Source organism: Harpia harpyja, chromosome W (genome assembly GCF_026419915.1).
Source record: "Harpia harpyja isolate bHarHar1 chromosome W, bHarHar1 primary haplotype, whole genome shotgun sequence".
Taxonomy (NCBI): Eukaryota; Metazoa; Chordata; class Aves; order Accipitriformes; family Accipitridae; genus Harpia; species Harpia harpyja.
Window position 1 is genome coordinate 35,410,488 of NC_068968.1, and position 15,954 is coordinate 35,426,441.

Genomic DNA, 15,954 nt, shown 5'->3' on the forward strand with positions numbered 1-15,954 from the left:
TAGTTCATGGGTCATGTTCATAAAATGTTCATTGAGTTCATTTAGTTTCCGACTCTGGGCTCCATCTGTCATACCAGTCTTTCTGGGCAGGAGGGATGGTGCAAAGTCCTCTCAGTCGGTAGAGCAGAATTGGGCTTCAGTGCAGTGTGACAAGCAGGTGACATTTGGCGCAGCAGGAGGATGGTGTGCACCGTTGGATTGTTGCATGCTGGAGTCAGTTCTGGTTCCATCACTGCTGCGCTTTGCTCGGTTTTATCACAGTTCTTTTCTTGCTTGATCTAAGTGATTCTTACTATAGTACTATGGATATAGCACATAATTATAGTAAGGATAACATACAGTAGCAGGGTTATATAGCAACTAATATACAGTTTAATTCTGGCTGTTCTCACCTAAAATTAAATCCCCTTGAGGCACACATCGGACTTCCCCATCTTTTCGCATCACCCACCAAGTGCACCCAGGCCCTTGAGCAAAAGCAATCCCACGAATGGGTTTACCTTTGCCTGAGGCAGGAGTAACCCAGACTGTCTTCCCTAACATATTTTTGATGTGCACTACAGGGACTTTATCCCCTTCTACAGTATGTAAAAATTCTGACTGGGCAGGGCCACCCCGATTGGCAGATCCTCTGGTGTTGACTAACCAGGTGGCTTTTGCTAAATGTGTATCCCAATGTTTGAAAGTTCCACCCCCCATTGCTCTCAATGTAGTCTTTAACAGTCCATTGTATCGCTCAATTTTCCCAGAGGCTGGTGCATGATAGGGGATATGATACACCCACTCAATGCCATGCTCTTTGGCCCAGGTGTCTATGAGATTGTTTCGGAAATGAGTCCCGTTGTCTGACTCAATTCATTCTGGGGTGCCATGTCGCCACAAGACTTGCTTTTCTAGGCCCAGGATAGTGTTCCGGGCGGTGGCATGAGGTACAGAATATGTTTCCAGCCATCCAGTGGTTGCTTCCACCATTGTGAGCACATAGCGCTTGCCTTGGCGAGTTTGTGGGAGTGTGATATAGTCAATCTGCCAGGCTTCTCCGTATTTATATTTCAGCCATCGCCCTCCATACCAGATTCTCTAGCCGGGATGCAATATCTTGCCACAGTGCAGCAGCCCAAATGGGTTTACCTCTGCGCTGCTAATTGCTCTGCTTCCATTGCTGTAGCCACCCCCACAGGGCATTTGCCACCATCCATGAGACAGTATAGAGATAGAGCACTGGCCACTTTTCTCTTTCAGCAATATCTAATGCTAGCTGGATGGCTTTCACCTCTGCAAACTGACTCGATTCACCTTCTCCTTCAGCAGTTTCTGCAACTTGTCGTGTGGGACTCCATACGGCAGCCTTCCACCTCCGATGCTTTCCCACGATGCGACAGGATCCGTCAGTGAACAGGGCATATTGCCTCTCATTTTCTGGCAGTTTATTATACAGCGGGGCCTCTTCAGCACGTGCCACCTCCTCCTCTGGCGACATTCCAAAATCTTTGCCTTCTGGCCAGTCCATGATCACTTCCAAAATTCCTGGGTGACTGGGGTTTCCTATGCGAGCCCGTTGTGTGATCAGTGCAATCCACTTACTCCACGTGGCATCAGTCGCGTGATGTGTAGAGGAGACCCTCCCTTTGAACATCCAGCCCAGCACTGGCAGTCGGGGTGCTAAGAGGAGCTGTGTTTCAGTACCAACCACTTGTGAGGCAGCTTGAACTCCTTCATATGCTGCCAATATCTCTTTTTCAGTTGGAGTATAGCGAGCTTCGGATCCCCGATATCCTCGACTCCAAAACCCCAGGGGTCGGCCTCGGGTCTCCCCAGGTGCTTTCTGCCAGAGGCTCCAGGTAGGGCCATTCTCCCCAGCTGCAGTATAGAGCACATTTTTAACATCTTGTCCTGTCCGGACTGGTCCAAGGGCTACTGCGTGAACAATCTCCCGTTTAATTTGTTCAAAGGCTTGTTGTTGCTCAGGGCCCCATTTAAAATCATTCTTCTTCCGGGTCACTTGATAGAGAGGGCTTACAATCAGACTGTAATTTGGAATATGCATTCTCCAAAACCCCACGACACCTAAGAAGGCCTGTGTTTCCTTTTTATTAGTTGGTGGAGACATAGCTGCTATTTTGTTGATCACATCCATTGGGATCTGACGACGCCCATCTTGCCATTTTATTCCTAAAAACTGGATCTCCCGTGCAGGTCCCTTGACCTTACTTTCTTTTATGGCAAAACCGGCTTTCAGAAGGATTTGGATTATTTTCTTCCCTTTCTCAAAGACTTCTTCTGCCGTGTTGCCCCATATGATGATGTCATCAATGTATTGCAGGTGTTCCGGAGCTTCACCTTTTTCCAGTGCAGTCTGGATTAGTCCATGGCAAATGGTGGGGCTGTGTTTCCACCCCTGGGGCAATCGATTCCAAGTGTACTGGACACCCCTCCAAGTAAAGGCAAATTGTGGACGACACTCTGCTGCCAGAGGGATTGAGAAAAACGCATTAGCAATGTCAATTGTAGCATACCACTTGGCTGCCTTTGACTCTAGTTCGTATTGAAGTTCTAGCATATCTGGAACGGCAGCACTCAGCAGTGGCGTAACTTCATTCAGGCCGCGATAGTCGACTGTTAGTGTCCACTCCCCATTAGACTTTCGCACGGGCCATATGGGACTATTAAAAGGTGAGCGAGTTTTGCTGATCACTCCTTGGCTCTGCAGTTGGCGAATCAACTTGTGGATGGGAATCAGAGAGTCTCGGTTGGTGCGATATTGGCGCCGGTGCACCGTCGTGGTAGCAATTGGTACTTGTTGTTCTTTAACCCTCAGCAACCCCACAGTCGAAGGGTCTTGGGAGAGACCAGGCAGGGTAGACAGCTGTTCAGTGCCCTCCGTCTCCAAGGCAGCTATACCAAAAGCCCATCGATACCCCTTTGGGTCCTTAAAATACCCTCTCCTGAGGTAGTCTATGCCAAGGATGCACAGAGCCTCTGGACCAGTCACAATGGGGTGTTTCTGCCATTCATTCCCAGTCAGGCTTACTTCAGCTTCCAATACAGTTAAGTCTTGGGATCCCCCTGTCACACCAGAAATACAAATGGGTTCTGCCCCTTCATAACTTGATGGCATTAAAGTACACTGTGCGCCGGTTTCTACTAGAGCCTTATACTCCTGTGGGTCTAACGTGCCAGGCCATCGAATCCACACAGTCCAATAGACCCGGTTATCCCTTTCCTCCACCTGGCTGGAGGCAGGGCCCCTCTAATTCTGGTCAGAGTATCCAGTATTCAATTCTTGTAAAATTGGCTCAGAAGTCCCTTCAAGAGGATCAGAAATAAGATCAGCCCTTCTACTCTGTTTGGAAACCGGAGCGGCATTTTTCCTGGTAGAATCCCCTTTTGTGGTGGTTTTTCCTCGCAGCTCACGTACCCGTGCATTTAGGACCGAGGTAGGTTTTCCATCCCATTTCCTCATGTCCTCTCCATGATCACATAAGTAAAACCACAGGGCACCTTGCGGTGTGTACCTTCTATATTCTCTCTCTTGGGCAGAGGAGCGCTCACTCCTAATAGCTGAGACATTGGTCCTTACAGGTGGGCAACAGGACATCTCCTCTTTGAATTGCTGGAAATCCTCGGACAGCTTCTCCACAGGTGAAATGCAGGCTTGTAGGGAGGAGGAGAGATTTTTTTCGTATTGACGGAGTTGGCGAGCCACTTCATCCACTGTCGGTGCCTCTTCGTCTTTCTATGTCATTATTGCCAGTGAGTTGGCATAGGACGATGGCGCTCCGTACAAACTTCTGCCACATGGGTCGTGTGCATTGGACTTCGTCTGGATCTTTGGGTAATTGTGGGTTGTCCGGATCATGATGAATTGTCTCTAGCACAGCTAATTCCCTCAGATATTGGATACCTTTTTCCATGGTTGTCCACTTGCTTGATTGACATATAACATCTTCCTTGAAGGGGTACCTTTCCTTCACACTTGACAGGAGTCGCCTCCAGAGGCTGATGGCTTGTGTCCCTTTTCCAATTGCCTTGTCAATGCCACCTTCCCTGGCAAGCGATCCCAGCTGCTTGGCTTCCCTACCTTCTAATTCCAAGCTATTAGCCCCATTGTCCCAGCATCGGAGGAGCCAGGTGATAATATGCTCACCTATACGGCGGCCAAAATCTTTTCGCATATCCCGCAGCTCACTCAAGGATAGGGACCGGGTGATTACCTCTGGTTCTGCCTCTTCCTCCTGTTCCCGTGATGACCCTGGTTCACCTTCCTCCTTCGCTAAGCGAACTGATTTTTTTGTATATTTCTTTTTCTGTACGGGGGCAACTGATACTGGTGCAGGTTGGTCCGCTGGTTCAGTTGCAGTACCGCTCGCCGGGTCTTGGATAACCGCAGTGTCTGTTGCCAAGGTTTGGGTAGCTGCTGTGCTCGTTGCTGGGGCTGGAGGGACCTCAGTGCCCGTTGCCGAGGTTTGGGTAGCTGCCGTGCTCATTGTCGAGGCTGGAGGGGCTGCAGTGCCTGTCGCTGAGGTTTGGGTAGCCACAGTGCTTGTCGCCAGGGCTGGAGGGGCCGCAGTGCCCGTTGCCAAGGTTTGGGTGACCGCAGTGCTCATCGTTTTGTTGTTAGGTCCAGAGACCTTCTCTTCCCCTTGAGGGTACTGAGTGGTGTCGAACAGGGCTCGATAGGCATGGGCCAGGCCCCAGCACGTTGCAGTAATTTGTATCTCTCTGGAGCTGGCGGGGTGACAGCATACCTTTTCCAAATATTTTACTAGTTCTTCTGGATTCTGCACTTGTTCAGGGGTGAATTTCCAAAACATTGGAGGTGCCCACTTTTCTAGGTACTTGCCCATACTACCCCACACACCCTGCCACTCATAATTATCCAGCCTTGGGGCAGATCTCTGGGTGATTTTCTTAAATAGTTGTTTAACCTTAAACGAGAGCTGAACCACATTCAGAAGCATGCTAATTCCTAGCAGTAGGGCTAGGACCATGCTGGTCCCAACATCCCAAGAGTATTCAAATTTTTCAAAATTCTCAAACACCATTGTAACTGGACTGAAGGAGAAAGGAGAGGGAAAGAAAGGTATCCCACCCATAGACTGGTTTTCCAAGGAGGAAAGGTAAATGGTATAATTATTAATAGTTTCCCACAGATGGCTTCCACAGTATAAAGGTGACAATGCTGGGTGCAAGTACCGGATTAATCCCACAGCCGACGACTTTATCATACCATAAACCAGTGTTATACAATACATCAAAGCGAAAACCTTAATCCACCTCCCACGGATGATAAGCAGCAGAAGAGGGGCTACATACAGCAAGCGAGGTGATACATAACAGAACTTTAAAAACCAGAGCAACAACTCTAAGAACACATAAATCAACATAATGACCAGCGACTATTAGACCGATATAATGAATGCTTATAACAAATTTGTTTTAACAAGCTCTGGTCAGGTTTGTCGTTATCTCAACCCTTCGAGCCCCACGTTGGGCGCCAAAAAGGACTGTCGTGGTTTAACCCCAGCCAGCAACTAAGCACCACGCAGCCGCTCACTCACTCCCCCCCACCCAGTGGGATGGGGGAGAAAATCGGGAAAAGAAGCAAAACCCGTGGGTTGAGATAAGAACGGTTTAATAGAACAGAAAAGAAGAAACTAATAATGATAATGATAACACTAATAAAATGACAACAGCAATAATGAAAGGATTGGAATGTACAAATGATGCGCAGTGCAATTGCTCACCACCCGCCGACCGACACCCAGCCAGTCCCCGAGCGGCGAATCCCTGCCCCCACTTCCCCGTTCCTATACTAGATGGGACGTCACATGGTATGGAATACCCCGTTGGCCACTTTGGGTCAGGTGCCCTGGCTGTGTCCTGTGCCAACTTCTTGTGCCCCTCCAGCTTTCTCACTGGCTGGGCATGAGAAGCTGAAAAATCCTTGACATTAGTCTAAACACTACTGAGCAACAACTGAAGACATCAGTGTTATTAACATTCTTCGCATACTGAACTCAAAACATAGCACTGTACCAGCTACTAGGAAGACAATTAACTCTATCCCAGCTGAAACCAGGACAATACTAAACTGGGAGGTGCTGTTGACTCTCTCGAGAGACAAGAGGCCTTGCAGAGGGATCTGGATAGATTGGAGCATTGGGCAATCATCAGTGACATGAAATTTAGCAAGAAGAAATGCCGGATTCTGCACCTGGGACAGAGTAATGCCGGCCACAAGTATAGACTGGGAGAGGAGTGGCTGGAGAGCAGCCCTGCAGAAAGGGATCTGGGGGTGCTGGTTGACAGCAGGCTCAATAGGAGTCAGCAGTGGGCCCTGGCAGCCAAGAGGGCAAACCCCATCCTGGGGTGCATCAAACACAGTATAACCAGCCAGTCAAAAGAGGTGATTATCCCACTGTATTTAGCATTGGTGCAGCCTCACCTTGAATACTGTGTCCAGTTCTGGGCCCCACAATTTAAAAAGGTTGTGAAGGTACTTGAATGCATCCAGAGGAGGGCAACAAAGCTGGTGAAAGGGCTGGAAGGCATGTCCTGTGAGGAGCAGCTAAGGACTCTGGGTTTGTCTAGCTTGGAGAGAAGGAGACTGAGGGGCGACCTCATTGCTCTCTACAGCTTCCTGAGGAGGGGAAGGGGAGAAGGAGGTGCTGATCTCTTCTCCCTGGTATCCAGTGACAGGACATGCGGGAATGGATCAAAGCTGTGTCAGGGGAGGTTCAGACTAGACATTAGGAAGCATTTCTTTACTGAGAGGGTGGTCAAACACTGGAACAGGCTTCCTGGAGAGGTGGTCGATGCCCCATGCCTGTCAGTGTTTAAGAGGCATTTGGACAATGCCCTTACTAACATGCTTTAATTTTTGGTCAGCCCTGAAGTGGTCAGTCAGTTGGACTAGATGATTGTTGTAGGTCCCTTCCAACTGAACTGCTCTCTTCTCTAGCATCATACAAGCTACTATGAAGAAAATTAACTCCATCCTAGCCAAAACCAGTACGTTCTCCACCCCTTATTCCATACCATTTGTGTCATGCTCAGGTCCCATGCTATCCAATACATCATCATTAACCACCCCCCCTTCCCATCCTTTGATATATACACTGATATCATTCCCTTAGTCTATGGGCCAGCCCTCTAAAAAGTTCATAAAATGACCATAAAATATCCATTTAATGAATTTAGTCCATGACTTTGGGCTCCATCTGTTATGGGGGTCACTCAGGAAAGAAGAGATGGTGTGTTGTGTTGGATTGTTGCACACTGAAGCCACCTTAAGTTGTGTCACCACTGCACTTGCCTGGTTCCTCACGAGATTCAGTGTTCATTGGTTCAGGTGAGTCCTGTTATAATACCTTTGACATATGGCAGCCACAGTAGTGGCGACATACAGCATCATATAACGCTGGCATCATACAGCAATAGCATCATACAACTCAAATCATGGGTTATTTTCGCCCAAGATTAAAGCTCCTTGAGGTACATATCAGAATTCCCCATCCATCCGCATTACCCACCGAGCGCACCCGGGTCCTTGAGCAAAAGTGATCACATGAATGAGTTTGCCTTTTCCCGAGGAAGGAGTAACCCAGACTTTCCCAGCCAGTTCCTTATGTGTACTATGGGGACCTTATCTCCTTTCACAGTACGTAGGGGTTTCAATTGGGCAGGGCCAAGTCAATTGGCAGATCCTCTAGTGTTAACTAGCCAAGTGGCTTCTGCTAAATTTGTATCCCAGTGCCTGAATGTCCCAGCACCCATTGCTCTCAGTGTAGTCTTTAACAGTCCATTGTATCATTCAGTTTTCCTGGAGGCTGGTGCATGATACACCCAGTCAATGCCATGCTCCTTGGCCCAGGTGTCTATGGGGTTGTTTTGGAAATGAGTCCCATTGTCTGACTCAATTCTTTCTGGGGTGCCGTGTCGCACTTGCTTTTCAAGGCCCAAGACAGTGTTTCGGGCAGTGGCATGGATCACAGGGTATGTTTCCAACCATCCAGTAGTCACTTCCACTATTGTAAGTATGTGGTTCTTGCCATGCTGGGTTCATGGTAGTGTGATATAATCAATCTGCCAGGCTTCCCCATACTGATATTTCAGCCATTGTCCTGTATACCAAAAAGGCTTTAGCTGCTTGGCTTGTTTGATTATGGCACATGTTTGACATTCATGGATGTGTGCAATGGCATCAATAGTCAAGTCCACCCCTCGATCACAAGCCACTTTGTATGTTGCATCCCTTCCTAAATGTCCTGATATGTCATGGGCCTGTCGAGCTATGAATAGCTCACCCCTACGTTGCCAGTCCAGGTCCACCTGAGACACTTCAATCTTAGCAACCTTGTCTACTTGTTGGTTGTTTTGATGTTCTTCAGTGGCCCGACTCTTGGGTACATGAGCATCTACGTACTTCTACAACCAGGTTCTCTAACCAGGAAGCAATATCTTGCCACAGCGCAGCAGCCCAGATGGGTTTACCTCTATGCTGCCAGTTGCTCTGCTTCCATTGCTGTAGCTACCTCCACAGGGCATTTGCCACCATCCAGGAGTCAGTGTAGAGTACTGGCCATTTTTCTCATTCAGCAACATCTAAAGCCAGACATCAGTAAACAGGGCATGTTGCTTCTCATTTTCTGTTAATTTGTTATACAGTGGGGCCTCTTCAGCACGAGTCACCTCCTCTGGCAACATTCCGAAGTTTCTGCCTTCTGGACAGTTGTCGTGGTTTAACCCCAGCCAGCAACTAAGCACCACACAGCCGCTCACTCACTCCCCCCCCACCCAGTGGGATGGGGGAGAAAATTGGGAAAAGAAGTAAAACTCATGGGTTGAGATAAGAACAGTTTAATAGAACAGAAAAGAAGAAACTAATAATGATAATGATAACACTAATAAAATGACAACAGCAATAATAAAAGGATTGGAATGTACAAATGATGCACAGTGCAATTGCTCACCACCCACCGATCGACACCCAGCTAGTCCCCGAGCGGCGATCCCCCTCCCCCACTCCCCCCACTTCCTATACTAGATGGGACGTCACATTGTATGGAATACCCCGTTGGCCACTTTGGGTCAGGTGCCCTGGCTGTGTCCTGTGCCAACTTCTTGTGCCCCTCCAGCTTTCTTGCTGGCTGGGCAGGAGAAGCTCAAAAATCCTTGACTTTAGTCTAAACACTACTTAGCAACAACTGAAAACATCAGTGTTATTAACATTCTTCGCATACTGAACTCAAAACATAGCACCGTACCAGCTACTAGGAAGACAATTAACTCTATCCCAGCTGAAACCAGGACAACAGTCCATGATCACTTCCAAAATTCCTGGGCATTTGGGGTTTCCTATTCAAGCTCATTGCATGATCAATGTGACCCACTTACTCCACATGGCATCAGTTGCATGGTGTGTAGAGGAGACCCTTCCTTTGAACATCCAGCCCAGCACAGGCAATCTTGGTGTCAAGAGGAGCTGTGCTTCAGTACCAACTACTTCTGAAGAGTCTCAAACCCCTTCATATGCTGCTAATATTTCTTTTTCAGTTGGAGTGTAGCGGGCCTCAGATCTTCTGTATCTCCAGCTCCAAAACCCTAGAGGTGGACCTTGAGTCTCTCCAGGTGCTTTCTGTCGGAGGCTCCAGGTAGGGCCATGGTCCCTAGCTATGGCGTAAAGCACTTATTTCACATCTTGACCTGTCTGGACTGGCCCAAGGGCTATCACAGGAACTCTCCCCCATTTAATTTGTTCAAAGGTCTGTCACTGTTCAGGGCCCTATTCGAAGCCATTCTTCTTCTGGGTCATTCAATAGAGAGGGCTTACGATCAGACTATAACCTGGAATATGCATTCTCCAAAACCCCACGACACCTAAGAAGGCCTGTGTTTCCTTTTTATTAGTCGGTGGAGACATAGCTGCTATTTTGTTGACCACGTCCATTGGGATCTGACGACGTCCATCTTGCCATTTTATTCCTAAAAACTGGATCTCCTGTGCAGGTCCCTTGACCTTTACTTTCTTTTATGGCAAAACCAGCCTTCAAAAGGATTTGGATTATTTTCTTCCCTTTCTCAAAGACTTCTTCTGCCGTGTTGCCCCATACGATGATGTCATCAATGTATTGCAGGTGTTCCGGAGCTTCACCTTTTTCCAGTGCAGTCTGGATTAGTCCATGGCAAATGGTGGGGTGGAAACACAACCCCTGGGGCAATCAATTCCAGGTGTATTGGACACCCCCCCACACTTGAAAGCAAATTGTGGCCTGCACTCTGCTGCCAAAGGGATCAAGAAAAATGCATTAGCAATATCAGTTGTGGCATACCACTTGGCTGTCTTTGACTCCAATTCATATTGGAGCTCTAGCATATCCGGCACAGCAGCACTCAGTGGCAGTGTAACTTCATTCAGGCCACAATAGTCCACTGTTAGCCTCCACTCTCCATTAGAATTTCTCACTGGCCGTATGGGATTATTAAAGAGTGAGAGAGTCTTGCTGATCACTCCTTGGCTCTCCAGTCATCAAATCATCTTATGGATGGGAACCAGGGAGTCTCGGTTGGTGTGATATTGTCACTGGTGCATTGTCAGGGTAGCAATCAGCACCTGCTGTTCTTTAACCTGCAGCAACCCCACCACAGATGGATCCTCTGAAAGACCAGGCAAGCTAGACAGCTGTTTAATCTTTGTACTCAAGGCATCTATACCAAAAGCCCACTGGTACCCCTTTGGGTCCTTGAAGTACCCTCTCCTGAGGTAGTCTATGCCAAGGATGCACAGGGCCTCTGGGCAAGTCACAATAGGATGCCACTCATTCCCAGTTAGGCTTACTTCAGCCTCCAATACGTTTAGCTGTTGGGATCCCCCGTCACTCCAAAAATACAAATGGGCTCTGCCCCTTTATAACGTGATGGCATTAGATTACAATGTGCACCGTTGTCTACTAGAGCCTTATACTCCTGTGGGTCTGATGTGCCAGGCCATCGAACCCACACAGTCCAGTAAACCCAGTCATACCTTTCCTCTGCCTGGCTGGAGGCAGGCCCCTTTTATTCCTGGACAGAGTATTCATTACTTGATTTTTGTAACTGCAAGCCGGAAGTCCCTTTAGTAGGCTCAGAAGTAAGATCTTCCCTTCTACTCTGCTCCATAGAAACTGGAGCAGTAAATTTCCTGGATGGATGCCTTTTGGCTGTTGGGTTTTTTTTCTTGTAATTCCCATACCCAAGTTTTGAGGTACGTTCAACATGCCACTTCCTCATGTCCTCCTGTGGTTGCGCAGAGAGAACCCCAGGGTGGCACGTGGTGTGTGCCACCGGTACCCTTTCCCTTGAGCAGAAAAAGGCTGACTCTTAATAGCTGAGATATTTGTCAGTATGGGCGAGGAAGAAGATATAGTCTTTGAATTGCTGGAACTGTTGGAACAGTCTCTCCACAGCCGAGACGCAGGCCTGTAGGGAGGAAGAGAGATTCTCTTTGAATTGCTGGAGTTGGCTAGCCAATCCAGCCACAGTTGGTGCCTCCGTGTCTGTCCAGCTCATTATCACCAGGGTGCTGGCGTATGATGTCAGTGCACTTCATACAAACTTTCACCACATGGACCGCATGCACCGGATTTCATCCAGGTCTTTAGATGCCTGGTTATTGACCTGGTTGGTATAGATCACCTCCACCATGGCTATTTCCTTCAGATACTGGATACATCCCTCAATGGTGGTCCACTTGCCTCAATAATTTACACGATCATCCTTGAAGGGATACCTTTCCTTCACGCTTGACAGGAGGTGCCTCCAGAGGCTGAGGACTGTTGCCCCTTTTCTGATCCCTTTGTCAATGGCCTTTTCTCTAGCAAGAGATCCCAGCTGACAGGCTTCCTTACCCTCTAATTCCTGACTATTGGCCCCAATATCCCAGCACTGGAGCAACCAGCTGATAATTTGCTTGCCTGGTTGACAGCTGAAATCTTTTTACATATCTCACAGCTCACTCAAGGATAGGGATCGGGTGGTTCCTGACTCGTTTATGATTTCAGTCTCTTCCCTCTCCTGTTCTTGTGGCTGCCCTGCTGCAGAACAGGCTGCCTCTTCTGATTCTCCCTCCTGCTCCCTCTCAGGAGAAGCTGCTTCTTCCCTTACTAAACGAGTTGACCTCCGCTTCCATTGTTTCTTCTTGACTATCCAGGCGACAGATATAGTTGAGGGTTGGGTCTCTGGTTTAGCCACAGTGTCTGTTTGTATGTCTTCAGATCCAGAGACCCTCTCTTCTCCTTGAGGGTCCTGAATAGTGCTCAGTAGGCGTAGGCCAGGCCCCAGCACAGTGCAAGAAGTTGTGTCTTTTTGGCATAGCCAGGGCCAGGACATCTTTTTTTCAAACATTCTATTGCTTCATCAGGATCTCACACTTGTTCGGGGGTGAAGTTCCAGACCATCAGTGACAACCATTCTAGGTACCTGCCCATATTCTCCCACACCCCTTGCCACCCATAACCACACTGCCTCGGGGCACATCCCTGGGTGATATTCCTAAATAGTTGATTAACCTTAGAAAAAAACAAAAAAATATTCTTCAGAGGTACCAATAGGAGTGTTTTGGTTATCCAAGGATGTTCAAGATACTGAAGAGTTATTGTAACAAGGGAGAAAACATCTCCCCCATAGAAGAAGGGGAAGGTGCCATTCTGTATTTCTTCCACTGAATGCCTCTCAGAGGTGAAAAGGGAAAAAGTGTAATTGTTAATTGTCTCCATGAGATGGTTCCTGAAGTACAGGGAAGGCATCAGTGCAGGGCCCAAATACCAGATTAGGCTCAAGGCCAGTGCTTTTATCATAATTCTCCCAGGCAAAACACCACTAAGCACAGCAAACTGCAAAAGCCAAAACCAGCCTTTAACAAGCTCTCAAATTTGATGTACAGCAAAAAAAGGGAGCATTGCATGGATCGGATAAACCAATATCAAGAACAGATAAGTCAACATCATGACCAGCAACTGTTAAACAGATATAATAATTATAATTATAAGTCCCCTCCAATACACTCTGGTCAAATCTGTTGTTATCTCAAACCCTTCGAGTCCCACATTGGCCCTAAAATGGACTGTCATGGTTTAACCCCAGTAGGCACCAAACAGCCACTCGCTCACTCCCCCATCCCAGTGGGATGGGGGAGAGAATCAGAAGGGTAAAAGTGTGAAAACTCATGGGTTCATATAAGACAATTTAATAAGAAAAAAAGAAAAACAAACAAAGAAAAGCAAAACCAAGGAAAACAAGTGATGAAAAAAAACAACAATTGCTCACCACCAGACAACCAATGCCTAGCCAGTCCCCGAGCAACGACTGCCCCAGCAAACTCCTCCCCTAGGTTTTATTGCTGAGCACGATGTCATATGGTATGGAATATCCCTTTGGGCAGTTGGGGTCAGCTGTCCCAGATGTGTCCCCTCCCAGCTTCTTGTGCACCCCCAGCTTACTCACTGGTGGGGCAGTGTGAGAAGCAGAAAAGGCCTTGATGCTATGTAAGCACTGCTCAGCAATAACAAAAACATCTCTTCATTATCAATATTGTTTTCATCACAAATCCAAAACGTAGCACCATACCAGCTACTATGAAGAAAATTAACTCTATCCCAGCCAAAACCAGTACAATCGTGTACTAGGGGAGCCTAGAACTGGACAGAGTACTCCAGGTGTGGCCTCAACAGTGCTGAATAAAGGGGAGGGATCATCTCCCTCGACCTGCTGGCAACACTCTTCCTCATGCAGCCTAGAATGCCATTAGCCTTCTTTGCTGCAAGGGCACGTTGCTGGCTCATGTTCAACTTGATGTCCACGAGGACCCCCAGGGTCTTCTCTGCAGAGCTGCATTCCAGCTGGTCAGCCCTCAGCCTGTACTGGTGCCTGGGGTTGTTCCTCCCCAGGTGCAGGACTTGGTACTTCCCCTTCTTGAACTGCATGAGGTGCCTGTCAGCCCATTTCTCCTGCCTGTCCAGGTCCCTCTGAATGGCAGCACGATGGCATATCAGCCACTCCTCCCAGTTCTGTGTCATCAGCAAACTTGCTGAGGGTACACTCTGCCCGATCATCCAGATCATTAATGAAGATGTTGAACAGGATTGGACCCAGTATTGACCCCTGGGGTACACCACTAGTTACTGGCCCCCAATTAGTCTTTGTGCCACTGATCACCATCCTCTGGTCCTGGCCGTTCAGCCATTTTTCAACCCACCTCACTGTCTGCTCATCCGGTCCATACTTCAACAGCTTCCCTATGGGAATCTTATGGGAGATGGTGTCAGCAGCCCTACTGAAGTCTATGTAGACAATGTCCACTGCTCTCCCTTTGTCTATCAAGCCAGTCGTTTCATTGTAGAAGTTCATCAAGTTGGTCAAGCATGACTTCCCCTTGGTGAATCCATCCTGACTACTCCTGATGATTTTCTTGTCCTTCATGTTCCTGGAAGTGGTTTCCAAGATTAGCTGCTGTATCACCTTCCCAGGGATCGAGGTGAGGCTGACTAGCCTGTAGTTCCCTGGGTCGTCCTCCTTGCCTTTTTTGATGATAGGGGTGACATTTGCCCTCCAGTCCTCAGGTACCTCTCCCCATCGCCATGATCAGTCAAAGATTATTGAGAGCAGCCTTGCAATGACATCAGCCAGCTCTCAGCACTCATGGGTGTATCCCATCAGGGCCCATGGACTTATGTATGTCCAGTTTGCTTAAGTATTCCCTGACCTGATCCTCTTCCACCAAGGGTAAGCCTTCCTTGCTCCAGCCTTTTTCCCTGGTGTCTGGGACCTGGGATTCCTGAAGGGCAGTCTTGCTAGTAAAGACTGAGGTGTAGAAGGCATTCAGTACTTCAGACTTCTCCATGTCCTGTGTCACCAGGGCCCCTGCCCCATTCAGAAGCTAGCCCACATTTTCCCTAGTCTTCCTTTTGTCACCTATGTACTTGTAGAAGCCCTTCTTGTTGTCTTTGACATCCCCAGTACTTGTAGAAGCCCTTCTTGTTGTCTTTGACATCCCCAGCCAGATTCAATTCCATTTGGGCTTTAGCTTTCCTAACTTGTCTCTGCATGCTCAGAGAGTGTCTCTGTATTCCTCCAAGGTTACTTGTCCCTGCTTCCACCCTCTGTATGCTTCCTTTTTGTGTCTGAGTTTGGCCAGGATCTCCTTGTTCATCCACACAGCCCTCCTGGCATTTTTGCCTGACTTCCTGCTTGTTGGGATGGACCGCTCTTGATCTTGGAGGAGGTGATTCTTGAATATCATCAACCAACTTTCTTGGACCCCTCTTCCCTCCAGGGCCTTATCCCATGGGACTCTTCAAAGCAGATCCCTGAAGAGGCCAAAGTCTGCTCTCCTGAAGTCCAGGGTTGTGATCCTGGTTTTTGCCCTGCTCCCTCCTCTCAGGATCCTGAACTCCACCATTTCATGGTCACTGCAGCCAAGGTTGCCTTTGACCTTCACATCCCCAACGAGCCCCTCCTTGTTTGTGAATATGAGGTCCATCAGAGCACCTCTCCTCATTGGCTCCTTTATCACTTGGGTTGGGAAGCTGTTATCGATGCTCTCCAGGAACCTCCTGGATTGCTGGTGCCCTGCTGTGCTGTCTCTCCAGCAGCTATCAGGGTGGCTCAAGTTCCCCATGAGGACCCGGGCCTGCAAATGTGAGGCTACTTCTAGCTGTCTATAGGCAGCCTCATCTGCTTGTTCTTCCTGGTCAGGCGGCCTATATCAGACACCCACTACAATGTCACCTTTACCTATCTTCTCTTTAATCCTTACCCATAAGCTCACAGTTGGCTCATCATCCATCCCCAGGCAGAGCTCCATGCATTCCCGCTGCTCTCTCACATAAAGAGCAACTCGTCCTCCTTATTTTCCCGGCCTGTCCTTCCTAAAGAGTCTGTATCCCTGCATTGCAACACTCCAGTCATGGGAGCCAT

General features: G+C 48.3%; 1 protein-coding gene across 4 annotated transcripts in view; it reads left to right on the forward strand.

Annotated features, from left to right (window-relative positions):
* Window positions 1–15,954, forward strand: part of LOC128136241 (mitochondrial nicotinamide adenine dinucleotide transporter SLC25A51-like) — a 56,841-nt gene that overhangs the window by 25,912 nt on the left and 14,975 nt on the right. The window contains exon 2 of one of the 4 annotated variants that reach the window (XM_052775491.1): window positions 7,244–7,354. The exons of the other annotated variants lie outside the window; for them this stretch is intronic. The gene's annotated coding sequence lies outside the window, so the exon portion shown is untranslated. The remainder of the gene's footprint in view (window positions 1–7,243; window positions 7,355–15,954) is intronic. 4 annotated transcript variants of the gene reach the window in all.